The sequence below is a fragment of the Temnothorax nylanderi genome, unplaced genomic scaffold (genome assembly GCF_030848795.1).
Source record: "Temnothorax nylanderi isolate EJ_2023f unplaced genomic scaffold, tnyl_v1.0 TNYL_tig0137_pilon, whole genome shotgun sequence".
Taxonomy (NCBI): Eukaryota; Metazoa; Arthropoda; class Insecta; order Hymenoptera; family Formicidae; genus Temnothorax; species Temnothorax nylanderi.
Window position 1 is genome coordinate 377,291 of NW_027249199.1, and position 23,350 is coordinate 400,640.

The window sequence follows — 23,350 nt, forward strand, 5'->3', positions numbered from 1 at the left end:
GTCTCACATAAGAGATATCTTTTCTATTATTATAGATAATATAGATTATAAATCTGTTATCAAAAGTTATGTTTATATATAGTATATTCTGAAATTACATACTCTTCTGACAATTATACCATATTACGCATATTCTGAAATTCATATTAAATAAAAAATATTATTAAAAATAAAAAATATTATTAAAAATCATACCAATAAATTTGCAGCATATTCACCAAATTCGGATTAAAATATTTTTATTAAATTTATTCGATTTTTTAAACAATCGCTTAATCGAGCTAAATTAATAATTACTAATTATTAACAATTAATAATTAATAATTAATAATTATTTTAGGAGCTAACGAGATCATCAAATGAAACAATAGTAATTCATGAAAATTAATTTTAAATGCTAGAAATAGAATTCAGCGTTTATTTGACATTAATATATTTCATGGCAGTGATGAATTGGCATACGGCATATAATTTTCAGCGATAATTTTTTTTGCCGATGGTGCGTTTGACGATGATATTCTTCCATGGGTATGATTTTGATGTAGATGAGTGGATTCAGTACCTGGACGGTTTATTCGAAAGGAGAAGCTAATGTACCCAAAATAGAACAGATTGTTCGCTTGTTGTGAAAGACACATGGGCAGAATCATATGACGACCCTTACAATCCTCCCCTTTATTGTACGATCCAGTTCTTGAGTCTTTCACCACAGCGTGTGGCGGTTTATCGGGTATCTTAATTAATTTTAAGAGAAGCGCCGCAAAGCGTTGCGCAATCGTCGTACTCTGACGATTAATTCACACACGATTGTAATTAACTGCGGTTTCTCGAGTGAATAAGTGAGGGAGTGTGTTGTGAGAACTGAGAATATAATGAGAGAATCTGAGAGAGAGAGAGGAAGAAGAGATGGGCTGGGAGAGGCACCAGGTAACAGCAAAGCAGCAGAATGAATAATTTATTATTTATGTGTATACTTGCGGAATTGTTTATTCCTGTACAGTGAGACAATTGAAATAAAAACTAGATAATTTTTATTTATAAAATGTTATAAAAGTTTATATGTAAGAAAATTCTTTTGCGACTGTTATACACAGGGTTTAAGACTGTAAATAACAACGTTTAAAGGTATATTTCTAAGATTATTTTAAGATAAAAATAAAATTAATAAATAAATAATAACTATTATTGTCTCGATATTTTGATTTTGATGAAGATTTTCATCTCAAAATAATCTCAGGCATCTGCTTTTAAGCGTTATTACGGCTTTTACGAAACACCCTGTATGTATATATATATATATATATATATATGGTCATTTATTAAATAGGTATTTGATAAATAATCATCTTATACAAATATTTAAAATATAAATGAATAAAACATCCGAGTAGGAAGATGCGGATAATTATTTTTTGAAATATTAAAATTATTTTTGGAATATTAAAATTATTTTAGGTGCTATAATTTAGAACCTGTGTTTATAATTTACAGATTAATGCAGTCACAACATAATTACTCCGCTGGCGCTGTTGCGTGTGGTATCGGTAAGTACCGAAAGGATTATGAGTTCCACAGAAACGCAATTGATGCTATCATTTAATGTACTTTAGTTGGATAGATGGGATTTTAGTCTTGTCAGTGTATAATTATTCTGCATTAACAATTGCTCGCTGTAATCAAATCTTAATGTCATTTATTTAGAAGTACCTACAATCGCAAAATACGAGATACATTTTCGAGTCTCATTCCGAAGTCGTGATATTTCTTGTAGCTCATAAAAGTAGCGTTACGCGGCGGATACACAGTTTCGCGATCGTCGCGTAATATCGTAAGCACGAAGAAGAACCGAGAGACAAAGTTCGCAAATAATAAACTTTAAAAAAAGAGAAAAAAAGAAGAAGAAAAGGGAGAACCGTTGTCGTCTGTAAAAGCGCGTGATGGTGCGCGAACTTTATGGGACTTCTTTGCATCGAAGTTCGCGCGACATCGTGCTGCTTTAAATGTGGGATGGTTCGCCGAAGCACTTTTAATATCAGGTATCGAGGCCCTACAGCGCGCATATTACAACAGAAGGTATCCGACAGCTAGCTTTATGCGCGTATAGGGTTGCCCCGTGCTGAAACTTTCATAAAATTCGATCAGCTCACGCAGAGCATGTAAATGAACGCGGACACTTCGATCTTGTAAATATGCAGGTATAAGGGCGGTTTTGTGTCACACCTTAATTTAGACTTTAATATATCTATCCCGAGACAATACATACACACATAAACAGCGTCTCAGAACTGTCGCGGCGCATTTCTTCCACGTTTCAATAGAGGCTCTATTCTCTAAGCCGTGTATCGATATAAATACTTACCTTCCACGTTATATGAATTTAAAGAGAAATCTTTTTTTGAGTTAAAAAAATCTTTCGGCACAATCTTTTTCATGGATAATTATAAGGAAGGCTTTAACAAAATTTGTGATGCCGTCACGTCAAAATTAAACATTTCGAATAAAATAAAATAAATAAATATACTCTATGAAAATATTGACATGGTACAAATTACAAATATTTAATTTCTTCTTTTGAGTCATTAGTTAAAAAGATGTACATATTCGTCTAGTTTAAACGTTTACGACATTGTTTCAAAAAATTTTTCACTGTCCTTAGGTTTGTTCATGCAAATTTCTACGGACATTAATGTACCTGGTAAACATCGGTACGTGACACTATAATGGGTCACTAAAAATATGACGACAGACACGCGCGCCAAATTGGTTTGCTCTTCATTCGTACCACTCTCTCTCTCTCTCTCTCTCTCTCTCTTCGTGCCATCCTCTACCCGAATAATTTATCGTATTTACATATTTACGTTCTGATTTAAAGTCGCGTATACCTTTCGGCAACGTTGTAAATAAATTTCGCATCGCGGACGTGGATTTTTGAACGTCTAATTAGTCGGGTTTCGCGTACGCGAAATTTTGCCTTACCTTTTGTTTAATACGTAATTACGTCGATTGTATTTCGCCAACGATACGAGACGTAATTTTTATTATTGCGCCCGTCCTATTACGAAAGTATAATTAATTCTGCTTGTGATATATTGTCATTATTTATTTCTGAAAGAGAACTGAAATATCAATACAGATACGAATGAATTTGACCTTAATGAATGGCTGCGAATGTATACGCAATATTTAATATTAATTTTATCATTAATTATCCATATTCCATAATGCGGCTTGATCACTCTTAGCAATGTATTGTTTCCGATAATACCGACTCGCACATCCGAGAGTTCGATCAGGAGAATATCGGATTAATTGTCGTAAATATAAATTGAGACCTTAATCACACATTAAAAACATATTATTTAACCTTATTAAAGATAACAAAGTAGAAATTCTTCAAAGGCACAACTGTGGCTATTGTAATGTGCGATATATATCACGTATATGTCTTCCTTGATTTGTGTACCGTTTAATCAACATCGCTTATTTTTCATCCTTGCGTTGAAAAATAAGCGTAGGCTGTTGGGTTCGCCTAATGCACATCTAATTGATAGTAAGTGCACGCGATTATATTCACTCAGCCATCATACATTCTCTTTAGAATATGCACTGCAGCCTGGCCGTAAGCTGGTTATCAGCGATTTAGTACCACGCACGCAGTGGAAGCGTGCGGCTTTAGTCGGCCCGCCAGCTCAAAGCATTAGAGATGCAGAGTAGATACTCATCGCCGTGATCAGACGATCGTCGCGAGCTAATAGCGCGCTCTGTGCTTCAAGGAACGTAGAATTACAACGATCCTACGCGATAATCAACGCGGCAATTAACGCGGAATGAAAGAAAGCGCCGACTCGTTTAACTTTGCCCGCGTTTAATACTCACGAATGCGCGAATAAAAAGGATTGACCGAAGCTTTTTATAAAACGAGGAAAGATTGGGTATAACGTATCCACGTTGTGAATAGAAAAGCGTAAATAATCCGTACGCGCGGTACACGGTAACAAGTTATTCATGACTACCATATAAAACGTGTAACGATAAATAACAAGTTTATACGTGATATTATGTACATGAAAATTAAATATGTATGCGGGACGTTGAAATTTTCCCATCTATTCAAATTTGCATACCTTGTATGAGAAGTATAATTGTTATTTACAATTTTTTCGAATTGGCCAGGTAAATTTTTGTAAATGACATTTTCCACTGTTTTTCTATACACATAATACTGACGAATACATGCAGATTAAAATTGTTATTATTGTATATGTTCTCCAAAATTATAATTTTCTTCTTTTATCACTGATAACATATTTTATTTTTTTTCTTTTTTTTTAGCCTATACAACGTACTTTTAAATCTTTTATAATATTTCTCTGTGTTTATTTGTTATATCATTTTATTAAAAAATTTAACATAAAAATTCACAGTTTAGTATTAAAAATACATCGTTATGCAAATACATTGTTTCGCTAATTTCATTCGAGTGAAAAGTATTTTACGATTACTGGCCATCGATCCGCGACAGACAGAAAGTAACAGACAGAAGGAAAAGGACTCTGTACAGCCTGCGGCGACGAAAGTTCGCTGTTTGCGCCGTCGAGACGTATTTCCGGTCATAGAGAAGAAGAGAGGGAGAGAGAGGGAGAGAGAGCACGCATATCGAGAAACTATATTTTCGAAGCGTTTCTCTTTATCTCTGCCTATCCCAAAAAGAGAGTACCGGGAGATTACGAACGCGGCGAAGGCTCAAGTAGCGGCCTCCTTTGAGAGGATCTTCGGCTCGCGGCCCCCGGTCGCGGCAGTAAAGTACGAGCAAGGTACGAATTGCAAAGTCGCGGGGGAAACTCCCTTTGATCCGGCGTATACGCCTCGCGTCTCGCTAACACAAAGGCAGTCGTGCATACATACGCTCGAAACCCGTTTGCGAACGCATGCTGCCGCGCAGTGCCGTACGATCGTTCGGTAGACACGAATGTGGTTCCCTTTTTATGAATGCTGAGTACGCGTGTGGTACTGAGAAACGTAAAGGCGAGGCAAGTGGCAGGGTGAAGTTAAACACGACCTATTGGTTCGACGCGAAAGTAGAAATTACTCAAATTGATAACATCGAAAGCATGTAAATTCGAAAAACAGTAAATTAGCAAGATTGAAGAACCGCCTGCTGTCCTAATGCACGCATTATTCCGACAGATCTAGTATCTTTTTTAAAGCTCCAACGTGTTATTTTATTTGTTAAAATTCCGGATTATAAAGTTACAATTGTAAATGTGTTACTTTGCTCAAGTTTTACTTCCGAGCTAGCGTACACGCGTGTGTCTACATGCCTGCGTGCGGGTCAAAGTTTGGCCCGGATGCGGGCTTACGGTTGTTCTCTATTCGAAATTCCTCGCATGTCGTCTGATCCTCGCGCGTTGCCTCTCGTCTGCAAATAAATAAGGACTTTTCTCCGAGTTTTCGACATCGACCTCTCTCTTTTTCGACACCCTTGTCCCAGAATGTGGAAGTCTGCGATGATATTTTGCGTGACAATATCAGTGCATTTTTTTCGCTATTTTCCGGTAAATTATCGGCGTAATTGATCGACGATACGATTATTGAAAATTTAACAAAATTCGACGTCCTTTAAAATAATTGATTCGACGTTTGTAGCTTATTAATTAAAATACTGATTATTTTAAAATTAATGCTGAACGTATGAAATCATCGCGTGAATAAGTCGACGAGTGCGAACGGTATTGCGATTACTTATTAAAGAATGTTGTTCATTCGCGTTTGTTCATACTCTCTTACCTAGCCTGAATCTGACTTAATAGACACTGACTTAATAGACATGACTTAATAGACAGATATATAAAGAACTTTAGTCTTCAATTTTAATTTACTTTTTCTCGAAGAAGTACCCATTTTCCAGCTGTATTGTCCGTCAAATTATTTCCCGCACATTATGTGTGCAACAAATAGAAGCATGCAATATCATTCGACGAGATCGGGAAATAATGATCGTTCAACGCGCAATCAGAGGTTAATAACGCAGACGGTATTTTTCCGAGAGTATGTGTGCAAGACGAGTAATTGGATGCATTTTCGGCCGCTCTACGAGCAAGACGTTTTCTTGGAAGTACGCAATATGCCGTTGCCGTGCTATTTTCATCTGCACGATATCGCACTCTCGCGCAGTCGTCTTCGCCTGCTTTCCTCGCCATATAAAATTCTATTCTGCCGGATACACCAAGGAAGACGCATAGAGAGTGCGAGCGTTCTACGTCACGCGTCAAATAATATATTTAAACGTCAGCAATTCTCAGCGGGCCAAGCTCTGCTACGCTATTTGCCACAACATATTTGCGAGTTACTCTTATTGCTACAGCGTGTTTGGTATTCGTAATTTATGACGCGTGATATGATGTACTTGTAATTTTTTATAATGTGTTGGACTCTCAAGCATGATTAATCTTGCAGTAACCAAAAATACAAAGATACGTCTCGGAATAAAAATGATTTCATATGCGATTCTTTTTCATATATAAGATATAAATCTACAATTTAAAATTGCACTTTTCTTTTTATTCTTGACGTTTAGAAAAGATCGTCGTTTATTTCCACGTTAATAATAGTTTTGAAATGAAAGTAATTGAATGTCTAGATTGTCTAGGAATTTTCTTTTATTCAATTCTATTTTATTTTATATACTTAAATTCGTAATGTCTTATATATTTTCTATTTAATATTAAATAAAAATTTTATTTTATAGCAGTATCTTAATTTAAAGTATAGCTGCAACTCTGAAATTTACAGAATTACAAGAATTCTTGTTAACAATTGCCATCGACTGTGACAATTCCAGTTCCTTTATAACCGTTCTTTATATTTTCAATGCATAGCTTCTTCTAAATCGTGCTTTACGTTACCTTCCGCCAGAGAAATTGATTAAATTTGATTCTCTGAGGACGGGCAAACATCCATTTCGAGCTATATTCTTGCCATTCCAGAAACGCGATACATTCTCGCGAAAGTAACGTCCGAATACTCGGGCGCATTGTAACTCGATACGTCATACGGATGCATCGAGTCGATCGGAGATCGAAAGGGCGGCCTGCACGAAGCCCGGGACCCGGGACGGAGACGGGTGACAACAGGAGCGAGAGGCGCGCGTGCTATACTGAATTCTAAGTATGCGCATCGTGTTACGTCTGCGCTAGTGAGTCAGAAAATATGCTGTTTACAAGCGCGCGACGGCGTATTTACACGCTGCGTACAAATGCATCGTCGACGCGCGCACATACACACAGGGAAGCGGACGTTGCATCGCGGTTTCCATGTGCATCCGTCTCGGAGTCCCGTCTAAGAGGAGACGAGACGCGCCATTGAGATGCAGACGTCGGGCGTCTCTCGCGCTCTCTCGCGTCCTTTCGTCTTCTCTCCCTCGATCCGCCTCCTTCCCGTTCTCCACTTCAAAGGCCGTCACGATACGCGTTCCTTCGAATTCCGAACTCCGAACTCCGAACGTGCGTCTGACAGTGATGAGAGACAGACGCGCGTATCGGGGTTATTCCTTTAAAAACTATTCATATTCTCCATGCGCTTTTAAGCGGTTTGAACGAGATCTGTCTACGATGTTCGCTCGCGATAAACGAATTTCGCCAAGTTTACGTGAATAGAATTTCGATCGTGCGGTATTCAAACGGAATAGATGTAAATGATAAACAACCTTAAAATATTTTAATTATAATGATTGTGCGTGTGTGTGAGACAAGCGTGATATATTATACGCGAATCTGATTGTAACTCAAAGTTATTAAATTTTATATTATTGCCCCCTTTTTACGATGGCGATTGATTTGATCTCTACGTGTTTTTTTGTGGCGTAAATTATAGCGTAAATAAATTACATCATTACACAGATATGATATCGTATATCTCTAAACAAATAGCTGTTAAAACAGCTTAAGCTGTTTTGGAAGTAAAGTCTTTATATTCACATAGATTTGTTGTTGCATTTTGACACTTGATACTAAAATTTTTAATTTGTTTTACATAATTATAAAAAAGATGTCGTAACAGGATAGCTAATGTTTTACATTAAGCATTTCCACAAACAGTTTTTCGGAATAAGGAAAGTATAATATATATACAACTGCAGGTAATCACAGCCTGATAATAAATCGCACGGATTATTTGTTGTGTATATTTGTTGTGTATATTCCGCAGGAAATTTCGTAGCTTCGACGCTTCAATATCACTTGCATCACAGCCGATCTCGCGTTGAACTCGCCTTGAAATAATCCACTTGCCCGCTCGATGATCCGTCGTTTTGACGACGTACGTTGCAATGACGTTCGCCGACCAAATTCGCGCGTGGCGGACGGATTGAAATCGAGGCCAGCGCGAAAATTACATTGGGCTATATTTGCGGTTGGCCCAGGCGCGAAAACGCTCTTTTCCGTCATGTCGCGCGGATGGGAAATGAATCGGCTAAGATTAGCCCGAAGTTGAAGATGAATAATGAAGCTTCGTCTGGCACGTCGACCTGATCGAGTTAGTTGAAAGAAAGTATATGTCGTATTGTCGAAATAGAGAGATAAAGCAGGATTATCGTTTTAATCGCTGTAAATTTAAAATAAATTTCGCTCATAATACTCTTGGAGGAACATCTTTCTGTGATTGATTTAATAAGAATATTAAATATTAATTACTTAAATTTATATTTAATTTCTTCTCGCTCGCAGAAATTTATTATTATGATTGACATTAAACATTTTCCTTCAATTGTATATAATATAGTTATAATACTTAAATATTTATTACATTTAAATATTATAATATTTCTTCTGTATTTTCGTTATTCTTTTCGTTTTCGCGTTTTAAGAAAAATGTACTTTTTTTACCCACTTCGAGTTAAAATATTAAATATTAAATATAACTAAATATTAAGAGAGAGTGTCTCTAAAGACACATTCAAAAGGGAGCACAACGACGTCTTTCAACGAACCTGGCAATGGGTGACGGGCAATTTTGAATAATTGAAATTAGAATTTTATACCGCCAAAATCTCCGGCCGCGACATGCGTGAAATTTTAATTTTAATTAATTGACGTCGCGATATTGTACGCAGGATCAGATCCAGGACAGTCTATGCGCTTCCAGATGATGTGCGCCAATTCTGGCGCGTATATTATTTCTCTATAAATCCGTTATGCAAATCCAGTGGTTTTGCGGAGAATGAATGATCAATAACAATCTGTGACCTTTAATTGTGTAAACTGTAATGCATTCGTGGAAATTGGATTATGAAATAAAGAGACAGTAATAAATGCGATTTGTAAATACGATCGTACTAATTTATACAGAAAATAAAAAGAGATAAATACAGAAACTTGTCAAAAAGCATTATTTTAGATTCAAATTACTGATATATAACGAAGAAAAAGAAAGAGATAATTTAAATTAAATTTCATTATTCGATCCTCCGTAATTTATTCACGATTATGTGTGATAATCGCGCAATGCTAGAATTATATTCTCATAGTATTCATGCCAGTAATGTAATGTAATGTAATAATAAATTCTCATTTATTCTCTATACGCAGTCAAATACCGACGTACTAATCTCCAATTAAATGGCTAAGCATGACATTCAAATTATCTCATAGTACTTGAAATGGCGGAGAGCCTTTTACTATTCCTGGTATTCAATTGGTAAAAATAACGTAAAAATAATCGAAACAAAAGGATATTCGGGTATTTAATTCAATTATACCTATATCTATCTAGATGGATTTTTATGGAAGCTGTAGAAATAAATGGTTTCATGTTTTGTGCAAAGCGGATTTATTCCTGTTTATTCTATTTGACAGGCATGTATAATGACTTTAAAATTAATATCTTGCGATTTTTCGTCGCGTGAAGGCAGCTAATGACGTTCATCGGCTCGGCCACGCAGAAGCTGCATTAAATCAATATTTTCCAGTCGACGGATACAATGCCGTCGACATACAATGGGGAACGCAACAAGTATGCATCGAGGCTGCGTTACAGTAAAGTACGCGCATTTAAATTGCCTGATTAATTAATTGCCTCGAGTTTGCTTGCGAGCATTGCGCCGCGATGCGTCGCCGATGGTCGGTGAAATCAACGCGTTTTTTTCCAACATTTTGAAAAATCAATAAGTCCATTTGGTTGTAAATTAATAATTGGCAAGCGGCGACTTGAAAAATGTTTTCGAATGACGTTCTTACTTCCGACGGATAAAAATTTAGCGGAAATAACCGTAAATGAACACGCAGAATATTTTTAATTCACTATCATTTTTCTTTCGTTTGAGAGATTCTTTAATTTGTTTGAATTTAATTGTGCTTAGCAAAGTTTACAACGACGATATTGCACGATTCAATAAAATTACGCGAAACTCTAAAATTAGTGCATTGTTTTTCGCACCATTCTGCGGAATTGGAGAAAACAATCGTGATATTGCGCGAAAAGATTTTCGTTTTATGGACCAGTCGCGTCCAATATTGGAAATTATCGCACAATTCGGGTAGTTATTGTGGATTGGATATAAAATGTTCAATACCGCGTCTGAAACGGCGTTTCTAAGAAATACTCTGTGAACCTTTAATGTGCCATTTTCACAAACGATGTGTATATAACCAGACCATGTTAGATACTTTCTCCTGTTTGTTCTCCTGATAATCGTTAAATCATAAATAATCAAATATTTTTAAACTCTTAAAAATTTTTAGAGAGAGAAGTTTATCCAAATCTTGTTATAGGGTATATTTATTTGTTAGGTGTATTTATTCAGATATATTTATTTAGGTATGTTTATTTAAATATTTATGTATAATAATAAAAAATAGATTTACTATATCCATGTTTTGCCGTATCCCACGCTTGACTTTGGTCACAAATTTGATAGCTGAAGTTTATGGCAGGTGGCGAATTTACGGACCGGGAAGAAGCGAGGATCGAAATATCCTCGACGGAACGGTTGAGAAGAAAGGCAGGACCCTTTTCTCTCGCGTCACAAAGCAAAACGGCTGATGAGCTTTTGCTGCTTCGATCAAATTCGGACGCTGATCACCGACACTCGCCATATCATCGACGTGATCCTGACGAAGAATTCGCCTCCATCGTCGAGGAATGCGACGTGAAACAAATTATATCCATTTTTTATCAAGATTTCGCGCGACGTTAGTCGACTTCGCCGCTTTCAAGTTTGTTATACCTACCTATTTCGCGATTTCCGCTCTAAACTCATCGAGCTTTCGAAACTTGGATTTCAATTTTTGAATTTCTGGAGTTTGCAAATTCTTAAAAATATCTAGGTTTGATTTCGTTCTTTCATGTTGGATTCATATACGAGTATAGAAAATAATAACGTACGAAAAGTTAAAAAGGAATTGTTTATAGCATCAGAAAAAGATTATTTCTCGATAACGCAAGATACGAAAATCGGTTTAGGATGCCCCTACATTTAGCAATCGATAAATCATCGAATAATCATCGCGGGCGACAAATGCTTATAGGAGCGCTCACGTACCGGCGAGAGCTCCGTCGAATAAAACGTGACGTTCCCGGCTCGCGCGAGGAAACGACGTCATTCGGGCGATTACGAGGAAAGTGCGTACTCCACGTCTCGGGAATGGTAACGGGCGCACTTTCTCCGTACCGTGTCTTTGAAATCTTTTCGCCGTTGTACGCGGCCGCGAATTGTCTCGACGAAGCATGCCGCTCGTTCATTGCGGGAGAAGCCTGGCTCATGACCCGGTACTTCTCGTTGCGTTCGTTTAAGGACCGCGTTCTCGAGAAAGGACGGTGGAGGGACGAAAGAGCGATATATACCGTTTCCCCCATTCTCCCTCTTCCCTTAGTAGATAGGTACGTGCTCGTACATTAAGAGAGGCGCGATGTCCTCACGTCCGCGGTATTTCCCGTCCCGCGCACGTCCCGACGATACGGACCGCCCGCGTCTGACCAGCGCGCCGGCCGTTTCTACTCGGCGCGCGCTCCCAAGCATATTTCACCGCGACCCGCAAACATATGTATTCCTATTTCTGTACCCGAGGGCCGCGCTATCGCAAGTGACGTTCGCCTATTCTTCAAGAGGCGTAAATAACGTTATTGTTTTCCGAAGACGGCCTCACGTATCCGGTGTCTCGGAAACACAAATATCTTTTTCATCCCTCTTTGGTTTATTAGTTTATTTGCGAAGTTCCATATTTGCTCAATGAAATCGAACAGGATTCGAATGTCGTCTTTCGCAAATTGTTAGCGTTAATATCATTGTTATTGTATATTACAGCGCAACTTGACCACGCAAAGTAATTAATAGGAAGCTATTTTGTATCATTACGTGATTATTAATATTAGTTATATTAATTTTGAAGTTAATTTTCAAATTGTGTGGGAAATATATTTGAAATATTGATTCCACTCGTATTGCGCAATTATCACTTAGTAGTTATTAATTACTATTCAATCACCGTTTAGTTAATTTAATTTAACTCAATTAATTTGAGATAAAAATTAATTTTTTTTCGCATGCAGGGTTTCACAGATACCGCCTTTCATTAAATGTTTTTGCCGATTTATTTTAGCTCTCCTCGCCGCGGTTAAATCGGATTGCTCATACATGAGATAATCATGCAAATCGACAATCACTTGTCCCATCAACGGCACAGCGATGCCGTGACGAGACCGCGTTAATTCGGGGTTCAAACTCGCGGTTTTGCGCCGCTTCGCGATTAGAATTTAAAAATTCATATCTCGCCAGCGCGTCGACCATAGACGGTCGTGTCGCAGCGGTGGAAAATGGACCTTTCTCTACAAGCGAGAAACGGAAAGAGAGAGAGAGAAATTCCGCAACATAAATACGGCGTAAAACATACAAATAAAGTCGTTGCGAATAAAGAATGTCGGAGGCTTCTCTCGGAGGTTTCTCGCGTAACGAATGTTTGAGAGCCAACGGCCGATATCTCGAGCATTCGTTACGCTCTTTACCTTTTCCGCGAGGTGCATATTCTTTCTGCAGCAGCAAATTGAATAATATCCGGTGTCGACTTATATTGTATATACGAGCGCGTGCACATACGTGTAAGGTAATACGAAACGCACCTTGGTGGTAACGAATACGCTCCGCGCCGAGGATAAGGATATTACATCGGTCTCGGTAATAAACCACGCACTATATTTTAATATAAAGATATATCGCGCGAAGGGGAGGTGCGCGAGATGTACGCCGTTTTAAAGAGCCGATAGTTACTCGCCGATATTTCAAGCGCGCGTTATACCTCTTCCTAAAAGAGCCGTTTATATATCGCTGTTTCGCTTCGCGGGGATTGCATTAAATTTATTGTCGATTCATACCAATTTGCAGATTTTTCCTGATACGCATTTGCGTCTTTATCGCGCTCATTGCCGAATCGGTTAAAACTAAATTGTATCGTATCGAATAAGGGAAAGGATCGACCGCGCTTGATCACCGTTTTACGCGATCTCCGATTCACCGCTACCCGCGGGATTCCGTGCGAAGTTTAAATTTATATTGCCTCGGTTGTGTGATGCATGAACGCGGCATTGTTTTTCTTAATATTAATCTCGCGCCGCGCAAGTTCGACCGTTTCGCGGCCGCAGAATTATGCCCGTGCAATTCAGCGCGAACTGGTTGGTTAGTAACGCGGTTAGAGATTCGTGATGATGTTTCCTTTCTCTCTCTCTCTCTCTCTCTCTCTCTCTCTCTCTCTCTCTCTCTCTCTCTCTCTCTCTCTCTCTTCCTCTCTCTTCGCGAGAGCGTACTATCCCGCTCCTAATATAGCACTACGGATAAAATATCGTAGCAAACGGCCACCATACCGTTTCCAATATCAGTACAAACGAAACTGTCGTAAGTCGAAAGAACGGAGCTCTGAGCCTGTATGTTAGTGCGCTATAAATTTCACTTATCCTTAGATTTGAAAAACTCTTTTCTCACGTTTATGTCCGCAGAGAGAAATGGACGACGAGAGGGACCGTTTACGCCTACCTTGTACTCCGAAATTTCTCGGTGGTTTGTCATGCCTATGACTAAGGAACCGACCATATTGATCTTTTTTTTGCGGTAAAAATCCACCTCCGCACGATCTTTTCGTCACAATTTATTATACGGTAAATATCTGAGCGGCACATACTCAGGGGCTGCCCACGCAGCGGTGTGACGCACGTGTAACATATACCTAAATGGGAAGTGTACTTAGGACATTGGAATATGTTGTAGAAAGGGAGAATAAGGATGGGCAGAGCGAGCGAGAGAAACGGAAACGGTTTTAAGGTCTTTATCGTCGGCGTTTAATGACCTCGCGGAACGGGCACGGGTTTATCTAAAGATCTTTATATTGCTTCTTTTCGTTCTTTAACGTCGGGCGTAACACTAGATTAAGAGATTACTGAACAAACCCACCCCGCAAAGTTAGGAAACATCTCGCGAATTAAAATGCTATCTCTTAGTCCAGCCTTTGGCAAGCTGTGACGTATAACGTGATAGAATCCATCCGATAAAGAAGAGAATTAGCGTAGATGAAGAAGTAAACGGTTCTTTAAATAAAATGAAGAGAAATTAGCGCTTTTAATCTCTCTATAAGAAGAAATACTTAATAATTTATATCATGTTTTATATATAAAATAGGATAATAATGTATAGTTTAATAACATATTTATATAAATTAAGATAATTTATACTTTAATAAGTAAATATCGATATAGATTAAATATTTTAGTTTTCCTATTTTTGGTATTTTCATCGAGCGCGGGATTAAGATACGTTATATATATATCTTGGTTAAGTATTTGCTGTATTCTTTAGACTTTATATTGTTCAGTAGTGGTTTATTCGGTTTTGACTTTATGTTAGTTAGAAACGCTTTTTAATCGCAACATTATAGCTGTAATTATCCTAATTTCCTCCTTTTAGTAGCGTATTTGAAATAATAAAACCCATTCTGTCGTAATTTTGAATAGCAGAGATGGTTTATCTGTCAAATGTCCGTAATAGTGAAATGCGACTAATGCCGATCTCGCATTTTCGCATTAATTCATACTACATCGTAAACACGTCGTTAAATGGGCGACACATAAAAGTATCGGGCAGCGTGCAAGGAAGTATTTATCGTATTCATGATCACATAAACGATGTTGCGTGGTTTCGCGGTGGTAAAATTACGAGTTCTTTAAGGTAAATGCGAGCCCAAAAAGTAACGCAATATAATTTGCAACGTTCTACACACACACTATGATACATTGCATTATCCCATAAAATTGTGTCTCTAAAAGTGGAAAGTAAATGAAAATTTAATTCTTTTAAATACCAAACATTATTGTCATATAAAATATGAAGAACATTAAAAATATCTTTTAATATTATTTTACAGAAAGATGTACAAATTTGCTAAAAGGTCTGCCGAAAATTTATCAAGTTAACTAGATTAATTATATGGCTTTTAATATTAAAAAAGATGAACTAAAGTATCATGAGACAGAAATTATAAAATTTGTTGTACAGATACGTCTAATTATAATGTATTTTTGTATGTAATATAATTTTTATTTTAACCTTGTATAATTTTATCTTTAATATTTTATTAATTATTAAAAACATTGTAACTAAAATTCTAATTATAAAATTAAAAATAGACCGATATTAATAATAAACCAGATTTAATGGATACGCCACGGCAATTCAACTTTTCAGAATTAAAAAAGTACATCGCCGAGGGAGCTTTTTAACAAAATCTCATGTTCTTCAGCTCTGTCGGAGATACGAACTTTAATTTGTAAGTAAGTCGACTTTACCTCGTAAATGGCAATTCCGAATGCGCACGCACACGTCCGTTTGATTTAATAGTCGGTTTATTTATCTTTACGACGCGACGCTACGTTTTCGTACTGTTCGCGCTATGACAGTCAGCCAAGCAGGGTGTAGCAGGGTGTTAGTTAACTTGTTGATAACAATGCGTCGAGAGTAATCCTTTTTTTTTATTTGGAAACGAGCCTCAAGCACACTCATCGCGCAATTACCGCGATTTGAATTCATCGGATTTATAACGTTTTGTTGTCACTTTCATGGATCTGACCTCGCGATTCGGGCTAGCTGTCGTGGCCGTGCAAAATAAATATGCAGATTGCATGGGCGTTTAATTGGCGAATAAATACGCCGGGTGATTCATCGAAAAACCACGGCTTTCCGCGAAAATCTCAAACGTCCGGAAATCTGTAAACACAACGCGTGCGCCTACAGGGTGTCCGTAAATATGACAGGATATGATTGACGTAAAAATCTTTCAGTAATTCGAAAACTGTTTTTTTTTCCAATGCAGGTATCGATGACTTTTCAAACCATAGTTGTAAAATTGTACTCAATCAATTAAAATACAGGGGGTTTGTTGTGATTTAATCTTCTATATGTAACAAAAAAAAACCATTGTTCTGCTAATATTTTCATAAAAAATTCGATTTCAATTTGGATTTTAATTTGGGGATCAGTTATCTAAATATTAATATCGAAATATTGTTGAAAAAAATGTTGGCATCCAATCAAAATTTTGTTAAACACAGGTAGACACTAAACTGATGAAAGTATTTTATCGCGTAAATTTTAGTGCGTGTACGTGAATTTGTGGCTACATTGTATGCACCGCAACTACTCTGACCGAGATTAATTAATTTATTTCGCTAACAATCACGTCAATTGGATTAATTCACGTGACTTGCACGGTTTTTGATACGACGGACAGCTGAATATTACATGTAATTTTAATTTTTAATATGATATTAAATTGAAATTATATATTAATATTACGCATAATTTAATACGAATATTTATCATGGAACTTAAAATTTATATCAAATAATTACAAAACCATTGTAAAATCTAAGTTTTATATGAGTATTTTTAAACGAGAAATAGCCCTAAATTTTACAATACAATTAGATGATGTAAAATTAAAACAAAATTAAAATTTACTTAAACAAAAAGACATTTACAGTAATATACACATCTCTCTCTCTCTCTCTCTCTCTCTCTCTCTCTTATCCGTAAAAATTTATATTTAAAAATACCATGTTTCTAAGTTTTTTCAGAATAAATTCGTGTAATAAATAAATTGTTTTCGCGTCACAGAATAACAGCATTACATTGTTATTACATTGTTATACATCTTTAGTCGGCTATTACAGGTTTAACCTAGTGGAAATCCAAGCGGTTATTCGTACTTGTTTTTACAATTTATACGCCTTCGTGCGGAAAAGTCAAGGATAGCGCCCAAAACTGCGAGAAGGCCGGGGGTGGTTCGTGTCGCTCTATTTGAGGGATAAACGGGAAGGAAGTTGGCGTTAAGCCAATAAAACAGCATGCGAATATCGCGATGCATGATGTAGACGGTGTGTAGAGCGAACAAAATAAGAGGGAGAGATGCAGACGAGATGTAACGACACAACGACGACGACGACGACGGGGGAGCACAAGCCGACGAAAGAGGAAGCAATAGTTAGGAGGGTGGAGGTGGCTTAACAAAAAGGCGGGTAGGGACACGGACAAGCGAGGGAAAAAAGGAAAGTCTCGCGAGGCCGTGTAACCGACTAAACAATGGCGACGGAAAATAGGCTCCTGCGTCGAGACCCTGGTTCGCGTGAGGCGGGAAGGGAGGAGCGGGAGCGGACAAGGGTGGCAGGAAAGGTGGGAGGAAACGACTGCATTCGTCGTATATCATTGATAGCGAACCCCGGGCTCGGACTTTCCCGGTGAAATTCAATTATGCGATCCTAAAAAAGTCCGAACACACAAACGCGAACGGTGAGACTCGGCAAATGGTGTCGCGACGCTACCGGTGTTTTCGATTCGAGAGAAGGAGGAAGGGAAGAAAATCGACGTCGCCACGCATGTGGCGTACAACGACATACAATAGTATACAATAATAGAGTTTATTAATTCGAGAAGATATCGTGAGCATGCAGAAAAAGTTCATTTTGTGCCTGTATAAAATTAAATTTAGATATATCAGATCTATAAACATGAATTTTTCTTCTTTATTACTTGTTATATAATTATCATGTGTGTATCAATTTACACACTTTTAAACATCATATGAGCCTGATTAAGAAGATCTTTATTACGCGATCATGATGTACGTTTACTTAAAGACGAAAGAATACACAATTTCTGGATTTATTTTAATAATTTCAAAAAGTTGACTGTGCATAAATGAATGACCGGCGTTCTGTAATTTGTAAATGATAGACTGAAAATTGATGGATGCGAAATACGGTCGACGAGGTCGAAATACAGCGCGAGATGCGTAATACATCTTCGCAAATTTACATTTTTCCTTTGAGCCTCCAAAATTTAGTTGCACAATTGTGGAAATATTCCATTATCCGTGTAAAATTAAATGAAGTAAGTTTATTCTGAATATAGAAGAGCGGAAGTAATAGCCAACTGTTTGAAGTACATCGTTAAGAATGAAAGTTCAGCTCTCTCGTCCGTTTCTCATTAGAGATAAGGGTTATTTATCGATCTCACTCCATGCAATCATAATCATCGATGCAATAAAGACCCGATACTCATGCGCTTATTATCAAACAAAAGTTTTTGAATTAACAAAATAGATTGTTTCTAAATGACTCGCAGCAATTTTGAGAATTGTCGAGCGAATTACTTACTTCGTCACGAAATTTATTAAAGGAACAATCTCGGTATACATTGGTAGCAATTTTTCTATTAACTTTATTAATGAAAGAATAATTGATGCAAACACTGCGAAGTGATATTACCAAGTCTCTTCTCTCCTTCAATTTTACATTTTTCGAGATATTTGAACGAGGATGTATACATATGTAATATCTTTTTCCTGCAAAATTTAACAAGTACATACGTAATTTTATATATATAAATTTATATGACATTTGTTTATTCCCGCTAAATTAAAATGACCAGTGATTCGTAACAATTGGTCCTCGCAGAATGTTATTTGCAGATTAATAAACGAGCATTAGGGTCAATCGGAATAATCGTATAATAGTGAACTGTATGTGACACTTCGATATTTACGCACCAATAAAATTAATAGTCATCGTTATTTAATGATATTATCTTGAGTATATTAAACCAATATTCATCAACTGAAAAATGTTAATCGTATCGCTATTAATCATATCGTGCTCACTTTGACAATGCAGTTAACTTAATCGATTATAAATTTCTTGCAAAATGCAGAAAGGCGAAGTAATTCGTTTCGATGCGCAACGCGAAATATGGGGCGATAAGTTTGATTCTCCTGTGGAAACGTTAGATTCTCATCGGCGTCGCGTGCCGAAGAAAACGAAGACAATTAAGAATACGCGATTGAACTCCATTCTCACGAGGGTTTTTTCTTGCGTAATTCAACACAATATAGTGCACGTGAGTCAAGCAACCTATTCAGCAATGCTTCGAGAGAATGCGCCGGACATGCGATTGGCTCGTTTCACGCTGCGACCAGATCGGCTCGTTGACTTGCTTAGACTAGATGCGCTCATAATACTTTGATGGTATCGACAATTCGACAGGAACACAAGAACATCAATGGAGCAAGTTAGTTCCAAACGATCAATTAACAGTTTTAAAAAAGTAGGATTAAATCTTAACCATCTTTTGCGTAAATAAATTATCTTAATAATCGTTTAACTTATGTTATAAGAAAATTGCAGAAACAGGTTATAAAATAAAAACAATATTAATTAAATAATTTCCAAAGCATTTAGCTATGAAATAAATTATTGGACTTATCTCGAATTTTATTTTATATGAAATCTCATATTGTTTTACATTAATAAAAACATGAAATGTAATGTTGTATAGAAATATAAAATATATATAAATTACACAAAAAGAGGAGACATTAGAAACAAACTAATTTAAGCAGTAATGTTTAAACATTTAAAAGCGTTAAATAAAATTACGCAGTTCATCGCAGTTCATAGTATCTCATGGATTTGCTAGGATATTAGAGAATTTTTTATTCAACGTGTTAATGTTAATGCGGAACGACATAATTATATAACACGCTCCAACACAAACCGCGAAATGTTACTGTGAGAGTGGCGGATTACAAAGTGCGCCGTCGACGTTCGTCCGAGATATGTTTTTTTTTTTCGTCTCGTAGAATATTTCCACAGAAATTACTGCACTTTTTATGTAGGGAAGGAAAATTAACGGAGTCGACCTTTTACCGTTGCCGCGCGAGGTATTATTCCTTTGTGGAACGCGGTGTTCGAAGTGGAAAGCATTTGGCCGATTCCCATGGAGCTTCCATAAGGTTTTCCACTGGCTACACAATACAATAATACGCGGTACATGAGACTGTGACACGCGAGACTCTCGAGAGCGAGTACGGCGAGTAGAAAAGGCCACGTGTGGTCTGGCGCGTTATATGTATTTAATACATACCCCTGCGCATGCTGGGTGTCCCTGATTACATTTACTAACCGTATATATACGTCCATTCATTTACTTCGAGCTTGATTTTTTTACAATTTTTTAACGATATAACTATTATTTGTTAACAATTTATGTTTTAATGGTGAATATCTACTATATCTTTCGTTAACTCTTAACTATTGACGTGGAAAAGATCGCATTGATAAGGAGATATTTTGTGTTTTTCGAAAATAATGTTAATGCTTTTATTGGTTATTTCAAATTTCTACAAAGTAAACGGGAAAAAAATTATTAAACTTATTATTAATATTGTTAAAACATTCTCGCAACGAGAGCTAAAAGGCAATATTCAAGCTCTGCAGTTTGTGAAATTCTACACGTTGTTAAGGATTAAATCTCTATAGTGAAGTTTAGTGAAAATTATTTAAAAACGACGTCACATTACGCATTTAATTCATTTAAAGTATTTAATATTTAACTGTACAAGTTGCTATATACATATACTTCTTTTTCTATCTGAAAGATGATACAATGAAAGTCTTGAACACCCTATACACTCAGCAACTGCTATCAAATTCTACATATATATTTTAGGTATATATACACTTTACGATCCAAGTTTCACTAAAAAAATTTCGTTTAACTTTTTATGGACGGGTAAGTTCGTCCATTTACGAGAAATGTGTGTGAAAAATGTCGTTTCTAATAAAAGATAAGACGAGAGAGAGAGAGAGAGAGAGAGAGAGAGAGAGAGAGAGAGCTTCACTTTATTTTAGCAAAAGCTCGACAGTGCATTATCTATCCGGTATAATTAGGATAATGAATTGTTAATGAATTTAAATTTCCTGCGACAACATTTTTCACATTTTTCCCCGTAATATTAATTCAAGTTCTGCCGCATTTTTTTCACATTACAACCTTTTGCATATCGTAAATGAACGGCTGCATAAAAATCTCTCTCTTTCTCTTTCGCTCTCCCCATTTATAATGGTTACGTATATACGCAAAGTTCCACAAAGATCAATAAATATGACAAAAAGAAAACGTTTAATTGCTGCTAGCAGCTTCTAAAAATTGACTCGTATGAAGGACGATTCTGTTCGCGATTCGCAATTCACACACCCTCGACAGGCATTTCAAGCATCTGCATCGCATGCACTCACATAAATACACACAGATGTAACTACGTATGTACGCACGCGTGCATAGACTCAAAGCGCGCTGTGCTAGTCGGCTTGTGTTTGCGATCGCCTCGTTGACTTAAGCCGATGATGCACGGCCCCTGGCTCCGCATCGAATATAAATTCCGCACGGACACTACGTCGAATAAATTTGATCGCGACGAGATAATGTCGGCGCGTGAATTTTCCTGCCGGAAACGGAGCGGTCGTCTCTTTAAATGCCATGCCCGTTTTCCCGTAACGTCGTATCTCGATGGTCTCATATGTGCAATGGCTAACTAAAACTTTTCCAAGATTAATTGCCTTTTCTCTCGCTACACCTCCCCCGAAATAAATATTATGTAGGTAATAACGAGAATACATGACATGAGAGAGTAAAGTATTTTGAGATATTTCCGTATGTTCTTGACTGTAATACGAGCGATCGCTAAATTGGGAATCGATTTATGACACCGATTCGGTTTTACTAATTGCCACATATAACTCGCATCTAACGAAAGGGCAGACGTCACGTCACAGTTTCGAGGTCTTCTTTGAGAACCTTCGGAGATCTTGACGACATTTGATATCGCCGAATGTCAGGTTCAATTAGAGACGGTGAGCTTGAGCTCACTTGTTATTCGTCGGATGTATCGCGTTATAGTTTCGACGGAATACTCGTTTCGGTGGGGTCCGTAGCGACTTTGGAGGGTTACCGAATTCGGCTGGGGCTCTTAAAGCTTACGTCTCTTGACGCGGTTAAACGTTCCCATCACGTTCCAATATACAACCACGACTCGTCTATGTTGCAAGAGGGTCGTAAGTAAGATATCTCTCGGGAGATAGGTTTAATTAGAGATTATAAGCAACGAAACGGTACTTTGCTTATGATCATTAATAATTAAGGCGTTTAGTCCCACCGGTCTATTCTCGATACGTTTCGTTACTCCGTTCGTTAAATCCGTCGATAATCAAATCCCCAAGGCGTTTCTGCCACTTTTCGATTCATTAAAAAAGAACAAAATAAAAGGTACGATAAGTGATTCGATAAGCGAACGAAAGGCAAGGATTATATTGCACGTGTAACATTTCAAAATGCAAAAAAAGTTCAATTACTTTGATACCATTTTATTTTTACTGAAAATAGAATTTGCTCGAAAAAAGAAGGGGATATCAAGATACTGTACTCTCTTTACCATACTCTCTACAAATGTAATAATGAAAACTAATATTTCATAAGAGTGCAACCAACGAACGCAGAAACGTCGGAGAAACGCATCGAGAAACTGAAGTTAATTTCTTCTTTCAGAGAATACCCTTGAATTGCGATCTCCATTTCCGCGACACGTTCCGAGGTCGTACTTTCAGACCTCCTCGCACCAGACGCCAGAATTAGAGAAATTAATCTCGCCACGGGTGTGGCGTGTTTTTCCTTTCCGTTGTGGGGAAAAGAGACACGTATAAATAAAGCGTCCGCCCTCTTCGCCGCGTCGTCTTCTATTTTTTTTTCGGGGACGCCTTTGCCGACTGTCTGGTCGGTCCCCTCGCGAGTATGCGCGCACCCCGCACACCCCGTCCACCAGTGTTTACCTGCGGGAAAACCATCGACCCGCGTCGACATTCCGCACTCCTCAAGACGTCGACGGGGAGATACTCCAATTTGTCAACCGCACGACCGAGTGCTTTTTTCCCCGAGATCCTGTCGCGCTTCGAGAGGGCGAGAGCAGCTCTCGCGATAGACACCGACGAA

General features: G+C 37.4%; 1 protein-coding gene across 1 annotated transcript in view; it reads left to right on the forward strand.

Annotated features, from left to right (window-relative positions):
- Positions 1-1,525: 1,525 nt before the first annotated feature.
- LOC139777074 (uncharacterized) overlaps positions 1,526-23,350 on the forward strand; it is a 60,714-nt gene continuing 38,889 nt past the window's right edge. Inside the window, exon 1 of the mRNA XM_071714272.1 lies at positions 1,526-1,544. The gene's annotated coding sequence lies outside the window, so the exon portion shown is untranslated. The remainder of the gene's footprint in view (positions 1,545-23,350) is intronic.